We start from the raw sequence: 19812 nt of genomic DNA on the forward strand, positions 1-19812 counted from the left end.
GGTACCTGTGCAAGTAGATGTACTGAGGATATGCATGAGTTCACACAGAAAGCATGGAATGCACTGCCTGCATCTCAGTGCTGGAGAAAGAGCAGCTGCTAAGTAGCCTAGAAAGCTGTAAGTTCCTTTGGAACTTGCACTGAATACTACAACATTCGGGCGCCTACCTAGAAAAAATAATATAGAGACATATAATCAGTTGTGCCGGGCAAGTATTTTCTCACCCAAAAGACATAGCACCTGGAGGGGAAGATTGGTTTATGGTCCTGCTAGAAAATATAGCTGCTGTGAGCATTTGAGTAAAGTCAAATAATTTAATCCTTCTTTACTGCTCTTTAGATCCTTCTGATTTTTACAGACATTTCCCACCAATACTATTACATTATTAGCCCCTTTCTGACCCCAAATAATCTCCATTTTGTTGTTGTTGTTGTTGTTGTTGTTTTCCAGTACTGGGAATTGAACTCACGACCTTGTGCTTGCCAGGCAGGCGCTGTGCCACTGAGCTAAATCCCCAGCCCCATAATCTCCATTTTTAATGAAAAATGAGAAGGTCTGGAGCTGAGAGATTCTTTGGGAAGCAACAATTGTTTTGATGGTTATTTTGTACTGGCAATAAGTGTTTTTTCTTGTTTGCTTATTTCCCTTTATGGGAGTGATATAAACTATCTGTTTTAAGTAAATTTATTTCAGTTTTTAAAAGAAATCTGAAAAAGAAAATTAGGGAAAATATCATAAAAGTGATGTTTGGAAATGACAGAGTTAATAAATACCTGACTGATTAAAGCAGGAATGAAATGAAAACTAAAAATTTTATTTGGTTTGCTAAAGCATTCACTAATTCCGACTTGATACTAGTATTGATTTGTTCTATTCTCATCCCTGAAATTGGCAGTGTTACTGGTCTATAAGCATAAGGAACACTTCTAAAAAATCAGCATAACATTTTTCATTTCAACACCAAGGGCACTGACAACTAGCCCCTTTTCAATAGTCTGGAAAGAAAAAAAAAATACAGGATTTCTGTTTTCCAATTTTATTGAAGTCGGCAGGAACCATCTGCACACATACCAGACATACAGGGTGACACCCATGACTCTAAATAGGTTGGCAAATTGTACTGAGTGTGTCTTTGTGTCTACAATTATCAATTTCAAATCCAAGGAAAATGTGCATAGAACAGAATCGGAGAGCGATGGTGCCGTCTCTCCTCTCTCCGTGGAAACAGTCATTGTTCAAGACCAATTAGCATTACTGGTGGTCGCTTCTTCCTGAGGGTTACACTCCAGTCTGGGAGCATCTGCTGTACATTTTTCATTTCTTTCTCATTTTGAGCAATTTGGTTCCTAAGCTCCGTTTCCTTGTGGCTTCCTGGAGCTCTGATGACAAACCACCACACTTTGTTCCTGTCCTTTCAGGCCCTGAAGGGCACCAAAGAACACACGAAATTTGTTTCTAATTTTGTGTCTGCCAAAACATTCCTGGGGTAACAATACAAGCCTATAAAAATAAGATGCACCATCCCTCTAATTCCACAAAATAAACAAATCCAAAAGGAAATCAAACACAGTTCTTGAAAATGCAGCATAAATATTTTTAACCCATTCTCCCTTTTCTAAGCTGGTGAAAACTTGTTCCTGAGTAATGATTGAGATTGCATACTTATTCTTTTATGTTTACAGAAAAAATTCATGACGTAAGCAAATGAAAAGCAACACTAAGGCTTTCTCTTCTGAGCTTCACGTTTTGTAAATGAAATCCCTAAGGACAGTCTAAGAGAATGTGGAGTCCAGTTTCCTCACTTGTGTTAGGAGTTTTATTTTTAACTTAAGTATTCAAAAAAAAAAAAAAAAAAAAAAAAAAAAAAGCTGTTTGCCATGTATCCTTACCCGAAGTTGGAGTACACAGAGGCAGAGACACAAAACAGAATCATCTTTCCATTTTCGTTTGTAGATAGTTCAGGGTAAGTTAGAGTTCTGAATTTCTGAATCTTGGCCAAGGTGATGTCATTAAATCTAATGAAAACAGTATCACTGAGAGAATTAATTCATTATGGTGGAATTAAGTTAAATCCTTTATGATGTGCCATTAAGCACCCTACTAACTTGCTTGCATCAACCTGAGTGAAGCACATTGAAATACAAAGATGAAAAATAAAGTTCCAATCTCAAACCTTGTACAATATTAAGAAACTTTCAGAGTTAAAGTCATTTAACAATTAAAAATATTTATAAATCTCATGGTGTTCAGCATCTTATGATGCCTTATATGTTACAGAGGCCAAATACCTTGTGGTTTGTATGACATCTTTGCCTGGGGGAGTAGAATTTGTGGTATAAATCATTATTATATATGTTGTAAATGTTTTTGCCTTGTTACTTAGTTCCTACAACAGCCAAAACAGCACAGGAATTCCTTAACATTCAATTAATTCTCAAAATATTGTTAAACTTGGTCCAGATATGATAAATCAGCATTGCCAGACTTGGAAGCAACTTGGTCAATATTTTCAGAACAAAAAAAAAAAAAAAATTTTCAGAACATTTCTAATTTCTAAATTGACCATGTAATCAAGAAATATTTATTTTGTTAAGTTCTGCAGAGAGAAGTAAATAAAGAGAATGTTTTCCCTGTGCTTTGAGATTTTACAAGTTCCATCCAGAGCCATAACATAGTCACGTAAAAAACTATTGCCTAGAACCTACCTGCCTACAAGAGAAAGAGCCACATACCTATTAGCCAGATACTTATAAGGAGCTATTTTTGCTTCTGACACCAAATTTCTGCTGAGTCCAGGGAAACTCCTCACTTCCTCTTTATATCCTGCTCACCACATACTTATCTAGGATAATGACTGCTTATGGAAGGGGACGGGTGTCTTAGAGGAAAAAAGAATTACGATGGTATTCAACATGAAAACTTGCATATTAATAATTTTTTTAAATAAAGGTTTCTGCTTCAAAAATTAGGTCATTTCATACAGTGAAACAACATGCAATCTCAGAAGATAACTAAAAAAAAAAAAATCACAATTTGTGTTCAAAGCCTCTTACTACTGACATATGGCTGTTAAGTGAAATTTCCTGAGCTCAGTAAAATGACTTGACAATTGACTGCGTATAGTTTTTCTTGAAGCTGGCTGTCAAAAAAAGTTGTCGCCATCATGCCCTATCATTAACGATGACCAGCCAAGCTTTTTGTCTGTAAAGCTTGTCAGAACCCATCGCTGGCTGTGCAAGACTTTTCTCCTATCATCTTACAAAAAAATAAATTTCATTTTTGCAGATTGGCTTTCATTCAAACACACATTACCCAAATTCTTGAAATCATAAAAAGAATTCTGAGGCCTGCCCAATGAGCTGCCTGCTTTATACAATATTGATAGGACAACCCCTGGGCAACAAAAGAATTGTGATAGTGCCTTGGTTTTCTTTGTAATGGGATTTGAGCAGGATCAGGAAAAGCATGTATTTATTTTTTATTTATTTCAACTGTGTAGTCTATTTGCTTCTTAAAGGTTTTGAGATGGCTTGCAAAAACAAAATAAACAAATAACAAAACCCCCCATATACATCAAGATAGGTACAAACATAAAAATGAAATGTTTTAAAAGTAAAAAAGACAATAATTAAGTATATGATTAGCTTAGACAAATACCTGCTGCTCTCGTTGAGTATTAAATGAATTGAGATGTAGCATTTCCTATTCAAGAAACAAGCAGGATAGAAAACTCGGCTGGTTCCCCACTAAAGCTTACCAGTTGTTTTGTTTTCAGCTGGCATTCATTTCAATTGGTAGCTGTTCATGCTGTACTAGATATTAAATACTTTTTTCTCACCACTCCAGCAGGCAAGCTGAGAATAGGCACAGAAGAAATTGTAGTAGTTTTCAGAATTTGTGTCCTGTATTCCCAGCAGCTATATCACCTGCAGCATTCCGTTAATATGTATTTGAAATACACAAAAAACATATTCATGTTTTCCCTTTCAGCAACTGCCTGCTAAGTGCCCTCTATCAGCAAAAGGAGGCAAGGACTTGGTCTTTCTTTGGACTCTATTTTCTTCAAAAGGAGAAATGTGTGTAACAGGCCACGACTTGAGTGATGTTTACTAAAAGTCTGATTCTGGTTCCTAGCAGGATTTTTGCAACCACATTTTAAATAACTGGAGGCTCAATTCCAGTCTAGCGATAAAGAGTAGGCAAATGCTCTATGGTGTTTCTCTCAAGTTTGAAATAAAAGGGGTGGGGTGTGGTATGGTGAGGAGCCCATCTTCTTTTCTTTTCTCTAATTTTTCTCCTATCTAAGTTTCCCACTTTGGAAGAGTTCATGGAGCTAATTGTACTATTCCCTTGTGTGAACGAAGGACGAGGTATCTGCTTTCCCTTCAAATTGCTTGGCCCTCAATCAACATCACCATAAAAGTGACATTTGCATATTAAATCCAAATATTTTATTGGTACAGATAAATATGATTTGTAAAAAGAGTCAAATTAACAATCCATTACATACTAATGGGCTCTAATCAATAAGTTTAATTTGACTAAAAGGAGAAGGGCGGGGGAAGAAAAGAGACTCAATTACACCCAAATGGTGCAATTTAAGATTAAAAAGGTGACTGATTTCTACAACTTTCAAGCTGGATTTTGATTTGAGGCTTATAGATTCAAGGCGTGTGTTATATTCAAACTGGGTTTCTGTCTGTGGTTTGCACACTTATATTTCCGATTATCTTTCCTTGAAAAACTTTGCTTTAAATACTTTTAAAAAGCATGGAGAGTTACAAAAGAAAACAAACAAGATCTCAAGTCTTCAGGTTTCTTTTTTAAATAAATAAACCAGTATACCTAAACCGGAGTCTTTTGTCCACTTCCCTATTTCATCCTCTTCTTCCCTTCTTTCTTCCCCAGAGGATGGCTGGATTGAATGCTGTATAATTCTTTCTTGTCTTTGTTTTTGTCTTAATGAATCCTCAAGCCCTACATGCTGCCACTTGATATATTAGTAAAATTCTACAACTTGCTTTTTCTACTTGGCAATCTTATTCATACCTTTTAACTATGACATAATATTCCACTGTATGATTCAGTCATGTTTTACTTTCTTTCCTCCTCCCTTCCTTCTTCCTTTTTCTCCCTCCCTCCCCTTTTTCATTCTGCAACGATGGGCATTTAGGATAAGCCAATTTATTATAGTTATTCTGACATCGGTTAAGAAAAAGGTGCAGGCCCCTTGTTCCCCGCAGTAGATTTCAGGTTTTTGAACAGGCCTCAGCCTGGGAAGATCCTATGGGATCTTCCTATGGGAAGATCTACACCCCTTCCCCCAGGGCTCAATAACAGAAGAACCAAAGTAGAAAAAAGAGAAAAGAAGGGAGGAAGGAAGAAAGGGAGGAAGGAAGGAAGGAAGGAAGGAAGGAAGGAAGGAAGGAAGGAAGGAAGGAAGGAAGGGAGGGAGGGAGGGAGGAAAAGAAAGAAGAAAGAAAAGAAAACAAATCCCTCTTCCTTAGGCATTTGATGCAAAAATCCGCCCACACCAGTGTGGCCCCAGCCCGCAAGACCTTTGAGCACGAAACGTGCCCTTCCCGCCGCTGCCCTCTTTTCTTTTCCAAAGCCTAAATAAAGAAGGCAACAGACAAGGCTTCTCTTTCTGGGCTCTGCCTCTTCAGACGGGCTGTCTGCAGCACATCCATAATCCTGGTGTCAGCCTGCTCCCTAGCGTCGCGCGCCGCGTCCAGCAGCTGACAGCCCAGCGAGCGAGCGCGGCTCAGGGCCTCGGCTGCAGCCGCCTCCCGAGGCAGAGGAACAAAGCCCAGAGGACTATCTCGCTATCTTCTGGGTGGCAAGGAAATCTCAATTATACACCCAGGGGATGTGGTTTGTGAAAAACTAGGAAGAATGTTTAAATTGTATACGTAAATTGTTTTGTTTTACAAGCTGGGGTAAATCAGCACATTTGCAGCCCATATTTATCTGATCCTCCCTCAGTCTCTTTTTGAACGTGTACCATTGATGTGGGGTAGAAGCCTATGCAAAACATAACCGACCCCTAAATTCAATTAGGGCACTGGGGGGATGGAAATTTTGCTTTGGGGTTCGGCATGACTGCTGAGAGCTTCTCGGAATAGTTCCTTGGCTATAACCAAAGATTAAAATCGAGGGATAAAATTTCCAATGTACGTTGCGTACTTGGAATACAGGTTTGGGCTAGCCCTTTTAAGAAAAAGAGGACAAATGAAATGCCCTCTGTTAGCCTGATTTCTTTCTTTCTATCTATCTATCTATCTATCTATCTATCTATCTATCTATCTATCTTCTATCTACATCAATCTATCATCTATCTACCATCAATTTATATCACCTAACCAAGTATTTCACCCCCAGTGTGGCATATTCTCATAGGATAATTAATGTTATGCAAGCAGTGAAAGATGAGAATATTATTCCGTGGGATAAAATGTAAGCTGGAAAAAAATAGCCCAGAAAAAAAAAAATCTCTGCAAACAGTTTTATCTTCATTCAACTCTTGGTAGCCTGACATACCCCAGAGATGTGACTGATGAAAAAGTGGAAGTTTTTAACCTGTTTGTATCAACTATTTTGTTTTCCAAATGGAGCAAATCACAGACAGAGGTCATGGTGATCAGAAAAGTTGGAAGCGGTGGGGGAGCCTGCACAGGAATAATCTAGCTTTAACCAAGGACTGTGGAACCCTAATCACTGATAAGAGCTGCCCAGCGGCTGAGGGGCTCCACTTCATATCGACGTGGCATTTTCTCTTTCAGCAAGCTCCCCACTCTGGCTGCCACTTATGGTAAGATAATTAATAGTCTTCTGAGTTATAGATTCTGAGCCAAAGGTAACAGTACATAATGGAAGTCAAGGTCACCCATAATACAGTAGCTTCTATAACAAAGGGGATTATTACTGCAATTACCGTCCTGTTGGAGAGATTTTATAAGTTTTCATCATTTTAATTCTTAAATCTTTCTCTTGCCAGTGAAGTTTAAACTCTCCGATTTATGATGGAGGAATAAAAGCTCTCCTGTGCCACTACAAAAGCTCTCTCTCTTAGAGCATTCCAGGTGGCTTCTAGCGAGGTCAGGAAACAGAGAGAGAGAGAGAGAGAGGAGACCCACTGGCCAGTATGACCTCAAAAAGTCCTAGCAGGTTGGACGTGTCTCCTTCGTGTTATCCCCATCTATGGCATGTTGACTATATGTAAATAAGCTCCTATCACACATTACATGTAAATTTTTAACTGTAAAAATGAGCATTTTTAATGGTGAGTATACAACATTATTATTTGTCTTCAGTAGATAGTAATCTTTATTCCTTTCAGAGCCAGTGATTTCCTCCCCAATCCCACTCCAGTCCTCAGCCATTTTCAAAGGACCTTAAAAAGTTTTAGCCTCTGGGCCTTTGCATGTGTGTCTAGTGAAGACAGGTCTTTTTGCCAAGGCCGCGACTGGTCTGAACACAGGCAGACATTTCCCACCCAAACTGCTGTTTAATGCCCAAATTTGCTCAAGGCTGGGAAAACTACAGTTCCTGTCAGCAGCATGTGCATGCACACACACACACACACACACACACACACACACACACACACCTCAAACAAAGCTCAGGTCTAAAATTGTAATTGATTTAATAAAGCATTCTGCCCAGAGCAGATTGGAAGCTGCTGGACAACATGCATGAGTCCCATGACCTGGTGACAGACAACATCACTCCAAGAGTTTTTTGAAATGGTTCCCAACTAACACAGCGTTCCTTTTCATGATCCGATGGTCTTGCTGTCTTTCTGCTCTGAACAAAAGAGCGAGCAGACACAATTATCTTTTGAGAATGATGGCATCATCATTGTCTGCATAGCAGGACTGTAATTAAGCACCAGAAATAGGACAGCTGAGAGCAGACAAAGCCAGGGGAAGGCTGGGACAGTGAGATGGCGTCGTGGTGAGAGGCCTGAGCAAAGATAGCAGCTAAAATTGAGTACACTCATGGGTGAGGTCATCCTGGGAAAGTGTGGCTGGATAGAAAAATTAGGAAGCAGGCCAGAGGAAGAGGAAGGAGGCCCTGTGAGCTATTTAGTACTCAAGCTCCTGCTTGCAGGACTCCTCCTCCAGGCAGACTGCAGGGATGCCTGCTGAAAAATTTATTCATGTGTCAGACATTTACCACGTTATGTACCATTCATTATTTTAGGTGCCGAGGAGTCTCAGCAGTGAGACAAACATGTTTTTAGCTTGGTCCTACACTTCAGAAAGAACTAGCTAGGCTAAATGTGGGAGGGCAGAACCATCCAGGGAAAAGGAACAAGGTCAAAGGCCCCAGGGTAGAACAAGAAACAGGAGTGGTAGTCCCTGGGAGTAGACTGGGAGTGAGATGAGGGAAGGAAAAGAAATGCATTGAGTGGGAACTTTGAGTCAGGTCAGGAGGTAGTTCCCATCGCAACTCCAGAGTCCATTTTAGGAGGGTTTAAGCATGGAGCTTATGTGATCCTTCACTTGCATGGGGCCGTGGATTTCCAGGGGACCTCCTTTCCAGACTTCTCTCCTGCTGCCCAACAGGTAATGTACATTGTTCACCCAGAGCAGCCACCTCTTGGACCTGCACGGACTCAAGCGATGGTTGGGGCAGTGCACAGTACAGAAACCATGCCAACTCAGTCTGTGTTGTCCACAGATGCTACTTAACATCCTGCTGTGTCTCTAAAAGGTTGGTGAGTGACAGGTGATTCTGAGACAGAACTCACCAGGACAGTTCAAAAGAAGCGACACCCACAAAATCTTAATTATCCTTGATGTTTCTTCTTCTGTGATTATATAAAAATGTATTTTTCTGCGGAATCCAGAAAGTCACTTAATAGCCACCCAACAAAGTCCTTGTGGAGGCCTGAATGAGAACACACAGATAAAGTAGAAACCAGAACATAGTGGCAGAAGTGAATTAATGACTGGGTGGGGAGGATTCCATCATTTGTGCATTCGAGGGCTCCAAAGGTTGTGAAGTGGGCTTAGGTATCCTGCTTGGGGATCTGAAGAAAGAAGACTCCTTGCTTATTCTGGATCAGCAATGTTCCTGAGCTCTGCAGAGAGTCTCTTTCTGGAATAGAATTGAGCTAAACTCAGCTAACCCCCGCTAGAAGTTGAGGCCCAGCATGTAAGTGACTTGTCCAAGGTTGCACAGGTAAATAGAACTGGAATTCTGCACTGAGCTTCCCAGGTGCTCTTTAAACACAAAAAAGAGAAGAGGAGACTAGCTCAGGGCCCTCACCACGTGAGCACTGACTAGCAAAGATGACTTGCAGCAGGTAGGAAGCTCTCCTGCTGGCTCTGCTCTGCAGATCCACCTATATCCAGGCCTTTCAGCAGACAACTATGACCTCCTGAGATCCAGGACATGTTCTAGAAGAGGAGTGTGATCTTGGGGTGGGCAAATACCCTCAACTTCCTCATGTAAAATGGGTGTGACTGTAATGCGTATCTCACATGGAAGTGGTATGATGAATCAATCTATGTAAAAAGTTTATACATAGACTATATATGATAAATCCTCAATAAATAGTAGCCATTTTGACGTTTTTTTACATGATGGAACACATAGAAAAATACCCACAAAAAATCATCCATTATCCCAAGCCTGAAGATAACCATAGTCAATAGCTCTGTGGAGTATTGTTCCCAATTTTCTCCCTCTAAGCCAATATAATATAATATATGTGTGTGTATTTATGCACTTTTATATATATATATATGTGTATACTGTTTCATAATTTGCCTATCACTTTCAGGTACATTTTAAACATTTCTTATGCTGTCACATTCCTCAAAATATAACTTGTTATGGCTCTTTTAACCGATGCCCTCTTACCAGAAATATCAATTTGCCTGTTTTTTGCTGATTGAAAAAATCTTCAGTTGTTATTCCTATACATGAACATTTCTGATCATTTCTTCAGGATAATTCTTAAATGTGGACTTTCTGGGTCAAAGGCCATACCTGTTTTTGAAGCTTTTGATAGAAATTGCCTAAGTGTCCTACAAAAAATGGACCACTTCATATCCTCCTGAGCAGTGTACAGTAGCATGTGGAATATGTGCCATGTGCCCACATCTTCTCCAACCTGGGGTATAAACACTTAAAATGCCTTTACCTTAGGGCCTGGGGGTGGCATAGTGCGCTTGTCTAGCATGCTCAAAACATTGCATCTCGTTTTAAATTACCTTTCCTTAATTGCAAAGAAGTCTGAATCTGCATCATTATTCATTGACAAACTGCCTGGCTGAGTCTTCTGTGTTTCTAGTGGGACATTTGTTTTATCCAACTAATGTGTTTTAGCTGAACAAATTTGTAAGAGGATGTTGTTTAACTGAGATGCTAATGTTTCATCACAGCATTTGCTGAACTATTTCTCCTATTTTGTTTTTGATATCTCAATCAGTATGTTTGGATAATACAGTGCAGACAGTGTGCATCAGACACTCATGGTCCGTCTTTGATGATTAAACAACCTCAGTCTTGTTCATTCCTGGTTCTAAAACAGATTTCCACGTGGGGCAGAAGCCACTGCAGTCGGGCTGCAGTTTTCCAACCAGATCCCCTCTTTGCTGTGTTCATTAAAGCACTGTTGAGATCGTGAGTGTCTCTTCTAATCACCATGTGCTAGAGGGCCTGTTTCCTCCTTCCCTGACCCCATGATCTGCATTGAGCACCCAAGGTTCTGCCTGGCCCCAGAGCAGGAACACTGTCTTTGAACAAAGCAGGGGAAGGAAGGGAGAAGGAGAGCAACTAGTTTTTGTTTTATTTATTTATTTATTTATTTAAAGCAACCTAATTTAACTGTAAAAATCAACTTTACTTCTGAACAATGTGGCAACAAGCTGAAAGCTGTGAATGGTGGTGCTAAAGCTAGGGAAGTTGTGAGGAAGAGCTTTTATCAAAAACCCAAGGGAAAGCTGACTGCCTCTGAACGTACAAAGGACATTTCTGAGCTGGGTGGATGGCCCACCAAGCTATTCCTTAAACTCTCAAGAATCTTTTAATGGCCCCATCAACAAAACCCTCCAGAAGCCACGGTAATGGCTTGAACTTGTTTTGTCTGCTCCGGGACTGATCTTCCACTCTCGCTCCTTCTAGTAACAAAACTCCCATTTTCTGCGGCAAATGCCCATTCCTCACTCACTGTGATTTAGGAGAAGCTGGCTCCAAAGCTGCTGCCTGGGTAGGGATTAGACTCACACCTTGCCTGACAGCACTCCACTGTATTTGTGGTCTCACTTGTCCAGGCAGGGATGGTCATGTGCTCCAATTCAAGCCAAAGAGAGTCAAGACTTTTCCAGAACTTCCTCTAAAACCATGAGTAATAAGATTCTTATTTTCCCTAGGCCAGTATGAAAGTGGGGAACTGGAGATGTCAGTGGCATCTTGCTACCCTGGGAGTCAACGAAGAGTAGAATGGGGAGATGGAGATCATGAGACTTGAGGACATTACTGGGCTCATAGATCAAGCCCTGCCTGAAGCCCACTGCTGGGATTTACATTGACAGGGGCTCCATTTTGGTAAAAGAGTGCTTGGGTTGTGTTTCTGTCACTTATGATGAAAGGGGGCCTGTTTCACACAATTTTTTAAAAAATCAGATCTCTTCCTTCAACATCTGAGTTGTAGGTCACCCACTCACCCAAATGCAGATGAGGTTCCTGGTTTCACAGCTAACAGAGGACGCTGGTAGCCCTGTGATCTCATAAGAAAGGGACCTGGAAATGTACATGCAAGGACTAGTTGAAGACACACAGAGGATGACTGCAGGGAGATGTGACAGCTGTTGTCATGGGGACTCCACGGTATAGCTCATTGGATGAAGAATTTTTAGAGCTGAATTTTAACTCCATGTGAGGAAAAATTGCTGATTCTCAGATGTAAAGTGATAATGAGCCTTGCTCCCTGGGAGTATTAAGGAGAAACATGTCTACCAGAACACCACTTGAGGAGAAGGAAGCATCTGGTGAGTTGGGACCAGATGACCTTTCTCTCTCTGCTAACCCTGAGCTGCAAGGAATCTATTTTCAGAACGAAGATTTTAGTGTTTGAATCAAGTCTTTCTCAGTCGTGACCCAGCTTTTCTGGGGTAGAAATTATTTTTATGATGGGCAAACTGCTATGGAGATGATTCAAGCTGACAGAGTTGATGCTTAAAGCAAAGAAACCGTGAGATTACCTCTACAGTGTGGGCCTTGCATCACCAACTGAGACCTTACCAACTTTTTCTGGTACCAACCACTTCCTCTAAGGGGAATGCGGCTGCCAGAGACCCAGTGCTGCAGGCTGGCAGGGCAGGGAGCAGCTGATTCCTGGAAGTGACTTCAAGGAGGGGCCGTGTGGTTGTCAGAAGACCCCGCTGGGCATTCCGCTTGAAGGTGTTTTTCTGGCACCTGCTAAATATGGAACCCACGATTCTTCTGCAGCCTGTCTCCTCCTCCTCCTCTTAACCCAGGAACCCCTTGTTCATTTCTAAAGTAGAAGCTGAGTCATTCATTCTTCTGTGATCTCATAAAAATGTCTTTGCTGTGTTTCATTTAGACTTTTGTTATTTTAAACAATATTTTAAAAATCACCATTGTACCATAAGTTTTTATGTAGGGCATTATCCTGAGAATCGTTTAACATTAAAAATAATTTTTCCAGAGAAGAATTTCTTTTTCCATTTTCAAAATGCTTCTTTGTGTGTACGTGTGTGCACATGTGTGAGTGACCGTGCACTATTGTTGAAGTCCAGTTCATGGAAAACATATTCCAAAACCCAGATTAGCTGTTTGTAGACTACATTTTTATTTTAAAGGAAACTATCTGTTGTGCCCTGTTGGTGATACCTGAACCATAGGTGTTTATGGCACTTGTGTAGCTCCAATACAGCCGTTGGGAGGAAGCTGAGATTTTAAAATTTCTTTTACAATAGAAACAAGACATTCTTCTTATCTCAACATCTTCCACCTCTCCATTTTCTGTTAGTGATTTTCCTCATCTCTCTTCACTTGGGTAAATATTTATCATGCCTGAGACCCTTATGATCCATAACCCACCAAAAATAAACTCTGCAGATGTTCTCAAAGTGAATAAAATGGATACTTTTAACATTTTGCTCCCCAGAGTATCTTATGGAAGATTTTTATTGGGGGGAAAGAGTGTGTCACTCCTTTTGGCCATAAAACCAAAACCATTGCCCCATCTTTAAAAGCAACGTCTTGGTAATGCTCACAATAAGAACACCTTGGTAAACGGACTTGGTCATTAGGAAACATCTTCTAACATAAAATGCCGATGGGATCATCTCTAGACTAGGACAGATAGGATTCATTTTTATTATCATTTTTAAATTTTTCCATGGCTTTTGGATTAGTGGTCACACGCTAGTTTAAGAATAACTTTAATTAAACAGCAAATATATGACTATACATTCCTAGAAAAAATTATGGATAAGGCTAAAGTCACTTTTGGCCCTACTCTTTCCTATACTGGGTCTCTCTCCAGAGATAATCACTACTATTGTGGATTTAACCTGTATTCTTCTAGACCTTCTTCTTATTATTTACACATATATACACATTTGCTCACATACACACCCACTTACACACACACACTCATGTGTGCATCTATGTATTAAAAATTGAAGGCAAAAATGAATTTGATCCAGCTTTTCCAGCACAGAAATCACAGCATAGCACAGAATATTTACAAATGTTTTGGTAAAAAGAAGGAACTTTAAAGCCTTGTCCAACTCCCTCGCTTACCAAACGTGCACTCGGGGTCCCCGAGCCCCTCTTCCCACGCAGCGGTGCGGTGATGAGGGCCACATCTTGACGAGCGTGTCTTCAGATGAGCAGACAGATGTGTAAATACTCGTCTCCCAGGCCTGAGTATGATTTTTAATAATCGAATATGGAGCTCGAGCCAACATTTTATTCAGGCATTAAATTTAAAAGTGGAGCCAAGAGACCTTAAAAAATTTATGATTCCACAAACGCAAGGAATTTTCCCCCACGATCGCTATCTCAGAACTAAAAGCGTAAAACCAGCCCTGAGTGGCTTGGCTTGCTTTCCCCAGCTCCGGCCCAGGGGTGCGCTTGTGTCTGAAGATTGGGTCCCTCCAGATGGCTTGAGAGGGGAAGCTCTTGCTCACTCCCACCCCACGCTGTACCCAGACTGGAGGAGGCTCCTGCAGCCCTGAGCTCTGTCATCAGCGTCTCCCTTCAGAACAACCCCCGGAGCCAGAGCCTGCTTGCCCCAGGATAAAGATGGTGCTCAACTTGAAAGCGTAATTGCTGACACATATTACTGTTTCCCCTGAGGAAATCAGTCCAGACAAATCCGCTACAACCCAGGACAGCAAACTGGGCAGTTTGTGATGGCAGCCTGCGTGGCTTTTGGTCTTTCTTGTGAAGGAGCTCTGAGGCCTTTTCGGACTCAAGTCCAAAGGCCTGTAGGCTGACACACCCTGCCCCTGCTCCCTCAGGCCTACCTGAGCCAGGTGAGAAGCAGCAGCTGCCCACAGACCACTGACTTAACCCACCCATCTTGTGAGGCCCATCATCAACCGCAAAATTTCAGAAGCCTGCGTGGTGCTCTATTCTCTCTGTGCATCCCTTAGAGATGTGGCCAATGCAGCAAGTCCATGGACTAGAGGTGTCCCTCCATCCCAGAAGGAGATGCCCACTGGCCAGACACTTCTTTCCCAGGGTTCTATGCTTTCCAGGCCTCATTCATTCATTATTCATTCATTTGCTACATTCAACAAATATTTATAAGTACTTACCATGTTCCTGACACAAAGAAACATATGGCAGGTGATGATAAACTTAAGAAAATAAAGTAAAATAAGGCAAAGAAAATAGTGACAAGGTGGGTTTCTACTTTGTAAGTGGTCAAGGATGGCCTCAATATTTGAGTGACATTAGAGCAGACAGAAGGTATGAACCACAATCTAGGCAGAAGAACAGTAAATGCACAGGTCTTGAGTGAACAGGTTAAGTCTGGCCATTGAGGGGCAAAGTGAGGGAGGAAGAGGGTACAGGTGAGTTGGGGTGGGTGAAGGAAATCACTCATGGCCTTATAGGCTATCATAAGGATTCCACTTTTCCTCCAAGTAAGAGGAGAAACCATTGGAGAGATTCGCTCCCAAGACTGGCATGGTCAGATTTAGATTTTAGGACCATTTAGACTGTCAGATTTCCATTTGCAGCACATATTTATCTCAGTTTGAGACAAGCATGGAAAGAAGAAGGTTAGACAGGGGGCTGTTGGTGCTATCCAGCAGTGTTAATGTTAAAGCAGGAGCATGATTAAGAAATATTGCTAGCATGCACCAGGTTGGTAGGAATCTGGTGCGCAATGTGGTAAATTTGAGATGTCAGGTAGCCCCTCAACTGCAGATACTGAGTATGCAAGAGATAGTTAGCCTGAAGTTCAAGGGAGAAGTCTCTCATCTGGAGCTATATTTTAAGATAGTATTTAAAGCTATGGAACCAGATTAGTAGGAAGAGGAAAAAATAATCAAAGGCATGAATTTAACCACAGAAGGCAGGAAATTAAAGGAAAATGGGGAAAAATAGAGAGGAGGAAAAGGAAGTTTGGAGAACTGAGCCCAGGGCTGCTTTAAAAATTCCCAGGTTGGGGATATATGGGACGTTTCCAATTCAGAGAGAATAACAGTGGATATGGGATGACACCCAGGAGACTGTGATGTCCTAGAAGCCAAGAAAAAGCACTTCCTGAAGGAAAGGATGATTAGCTATGCCAAATCTTGTTGTGAGGTTGAGAGAGATGAAGTGTGTGAGTTGATCACGGGATTTAACAGCATAGAGGCCAACAGTGACCTTGACAAGAGCTTCATCAGTGGCAAGGAATTGGGCAATCCAATTTTCGATTGGAATGCATTCAAAGGAGAATGGAAGGACTAGCAGTCAAGATAATGAGAAGAAAAGATTATTTTGAGGAGTTTATTATGAAATTCCATAACCACAAATCTTGGTGTGTCAAAAAGTTACCCAATATCTGCATGGGCTTCCATAGGAGTGCAAGAACCAGCTCCTCAGTAGGCATTGCATGTCCATGTACCTACATCTGAGAATTTACCTGTGTAACATTTATTTGTGAAAAGAGAGAGCAGGTGTTTCTACAAAATATAGCATCTCCACTGCCTTCTCTCATCAGCAGAATATCAACTACTCCCCAAAGCTAACTATGCAGCTTCCAGCGCAGACACAGTCCTCGTTCTTAGTATTCAGAGGATTCTGTATCTCTCACTTAAACTTTTAAAGGCTATTAAACAATCAGACTTTTCTCCAAATAGTTAAGGAGGGAAAAAAAAAACCCTGGTTTCAACAGTTCTTCCATGCAAAGAATCATGGTCCAATCGCAGTACTCACAACTATCATTTAAATTTTTAAAGGCTTCTAAGTACTGTATTTTCACGTTTATCACCTTGCTTGATCTTCATAGTGTGGAAGATGGGTAGAAATTATTATACTTCTATTTTGCAAAAGAAAGCACAGAGATTCATAGGGATCAGTGGTTTGTCTGAGGCTGTTAAGAAAGTAAATTGTGACCCTTCACTCAGTGCTGCTTCTGGCTGCACATCTTGTAGGGATTCCAGTGATCTCCACTGAGTACAGTGCGGTGTATTTGCACTGAGTTTGAGGCAAAGAGCTAAGTATTTGTCACTGGATGTTACCCTGGAACCCTATGGCTTTTCCTGCCATCCGAAGGGCTGGGTTGGCTCAAATTTGTACCATGAACTGACACTGAATAAGCATGGACAATGATCTCTAAGTGCCTCTCAACTGTTCTAAGAAAAATGGAACTTCACTTTCCTAGAGTTCTATGAAAAATGGAACCTCCACCTGACCAACTTGTTCTTGTCTTTTACAAATTTCCCTGTGATGGTTGTCAGGAAGTCCCACCAACCATTTGGAGAGTAAGTCAAGTAACTCACTGGCAAACATGGTGTTTGCAATCAGAGCCCTGCTAGACAATCACTCCTGTCTGATGGAGAGCTGCCCAGGCACTCAGAGTCCTAATGCTAATAGGTCCATGTTGTCTTTGACCTCACATCCAAGGCTTTCATTTGGAATATTATTAATGTGTGTGCATTAGGTATTGATTTAACCAACCAGCAACAGCAATTGTGGTATTGAACACGAGCAGGCTGGCTTGGGTGTATTAAAAGAAAGTATAAAACAAAGTCAAATTTACATATTCATCTGTTTGATAAAGGAGGTATTTCCAATAAGTCGGGAAATTAATAATGATTTAATGAAATTGTGGGGAGGAAATTGATTAACTATTTAGAAAATATAAGGTCAGAGCTTCACCTCACTCTCTTTGCTCAAATAAATTTCAGTCCAATTAAAAACATAAATGTAAAATTAATCAAAAATAAAATAAAAGAGGCCAGATGAGAAGGCGATTTTTATATGAACTGGAATTGAGGAGGAACTTTGCGAGTCTGCACACAAGGAAGGAAGCTTCATATAAATATACAAAGGGTGATCAAAACACACGTTTAAATACAAAACAATTATTACAGTAAAAGACACATTGTCATTAATTTTTTACAAAAGATCGTTTTGCTTTGAGCACTCTTCTTGTTTTTGCTACTTTCTGAAGCAGTTCTGGAAGTTTTCTTTCATGAGTGCGTCTGTGAGGTGTGATCAAAAATATGGTGAGTACTACCACAGAGCGCCACCCAATGGAAAAGCAGGCTCATGAAACATTATAAGGTGGTGTTAGCCACTCTGCTTACTGGATCTGACACTGTATGACTTCTGACTCTGCCTCGAACTCAAAGTGACTACAGAAGTTAAACATTTTGAATCAATTCAGGACATCAAGGCAGCCTCAACCATGCAAATAAAGACAGGCACAAAAAAACTACTTCTAGAACTGCTTCAGAAAGTAGCAAGAATGATAAATGTGTTGAAGCAGTGGGTAGTATTTTGAGAATTAGTGGTAATGTGTCTTTTACTACAATAAATTTTTAAAAATGTAAGCATACACCATATTTTTATCCCTCCTTGTATTAATTATTTGACACCTGAAAATAGATTGTGTTTTTAAAATTAAAGTAGAGCCTCATGGCCTTACCCAACCTCTGTTGTTAAAATTCCTTTTCTTGTCTTCCATGCCCCGTGAGGCTTCCAGAATCCAAGGAAGATGGAAGGAAAACCACACACTCCTCTTGAGAAAGGGAAACCAAAGAGACTCAGAAAAGGGAAGAAGCTTATCTAAGGAGCAAACAGCTTGGCATTAGAAAAGAGGTGTCTGCCTGGGCTTGAACTGTACCTCTGTCATTTATTAGCTGTGTGACCTTGAAAAAATCACCTCCCCTCTCGGAGCCTCAGCTCCTCATCTGTAATAAATAAAATAATACCTGTCCTAGTAGCATGTTATAACTATTAAATGAGTTAATCTGCAACATGCTAGAAATAGTGCCAGCTCTATAAAGTTTTCATAAACATTAAGTTTATTATAAGGCTAAGGCCAGCCTTACCTTGTCCTGGAGGACTGGAGTGGATCATACGTGTCTTCAGCACAGTGCTAGGTAATAGGCCAGCATAAGCCCTTAGTAAATCCTTACTTTAGATGGAAACTGAGAGTTATGTACAGCACATGGGACATTCATTTTAGAGCTTTTATTTTACGTAGGCAGCACAACAATGTCAGAATGTAAACAGGGCCTTTATGATTAAGTCTATTTTAAAGATGATAAAACAGAGATGGGAACGGCCTTGCTTAAGGGCCAGAGAGAGTTGGGACTTCAGTGTGCTGACTTTTTCTCTTTGCTTTTACACTGAGACTCAAACTACTTGGAAACCTTCACCTTGAGCCCACCAGACACCAGCTCACTGTGCGTGCTTTTCGTGGAGAGCGCCCGTTACGAAGCTCCTTATGTGCCCAGTCCAGCTGTCAGCACTGTACGTGCACCATCTCCTTAAACTCTCAGAACAAGGCTGCAGAATGGGCATTCTTGTCCCCATTTGACCCAAAACAAACCAAAGCGCAAGGTCACATAGGAACAGAATAAAAATCCCTGTTCAAATGAGGCCTGGCTGCTGACAAAGCCCAGGTTCTTTACTACGACTCTTACATGCGAGCGAAGCCCTGGAAAGCACTAGACCCGGTTTTTGCCTTAAAGTGGTTAACAATCACCTGGAGAAGATGACCCAGCTGGGATACTCAGCACCAGGGGTCAGACCAGGCGGCCTGACATGGGAGCCTAAATTTAGATCCCATGTGACTTTCCAATTAGTCTAAAATAATAGCACTAAAATACTTAGTGGTATTAAACTACTACAATAATAACGCTGAAATAAATCATTGCATGCCTACTAAGGGCCAAAGCACTGAGCCTGGGTTTAGAGCAGCCACAGGTAGATTATTTATGCACTAATAGACTGGATGACGTAAGTTGCGCATCTGCTAAGGCCAAGTACTTGTCTCGACGCCCCGCCGACATAAGTCACATCTTGCTGACTAGTCTGCACAATGATTGGGAAGGAGAGACAGGGGTAGGCAACAAGTGCAGTAGTGATGAAAAGTTAAGCTGTCAGTTGAGGTGAAGCATTGATGGACTTCATGGTGGCAAGAGAGGCGATGGGATCTCTGCCCTCAAAACACTCACGACCTTTCAGAGGAGAGAAGACACAAATCACCAACAGATGAGCTCGACAGAAGGAGCCAGTGTCAACCACTGCAGTAGAACAGACAGGAAATTGCCCAGGGAGGGCTGGGAACAAACCGTGGCTCCAGAAGTGTTG

General features: G+C 41.1%; 1 long non-coding RNA gene across 1 annotated transcript; it reads right to left on the reverse strand.

Moving 5' to 3' along the window:
* Window positions 1–1027: 1027 nt before the first annotated feature.
* Window positions 1028–13904, reverse strand: LOC102005075. Its single transcript, XR_261590.1, has 3 exons — window positions 13789–13904; window positions 1890–2015; window positions 1028–1421 (listed from the first exon to the last, which is right to left on the reverse strand). It is a non-coding gene; the product is annotated as an uncharacterized LOC102005075 (long non-coding RNA).
* Window positions 13905–19812: the final 5908 nt, after the last annotated feature.

This window comes from Chinchilla lanigera, unplaced genomic scaffold (genome assembly GCF_000276665.1).
Source record: "Chinchilla lanigera isolate Chin_1 unplaced genomic scaffold, ChiLan1.0 scaffold00032, whole genome shotgun sequence".
Classification (NCBI taxonomy): Eukaryota; Metazoa; Chordata; class Mammalia; order Rodentia; family Chinchillidae; genus Chinchilla; species Chinchilla lanigera.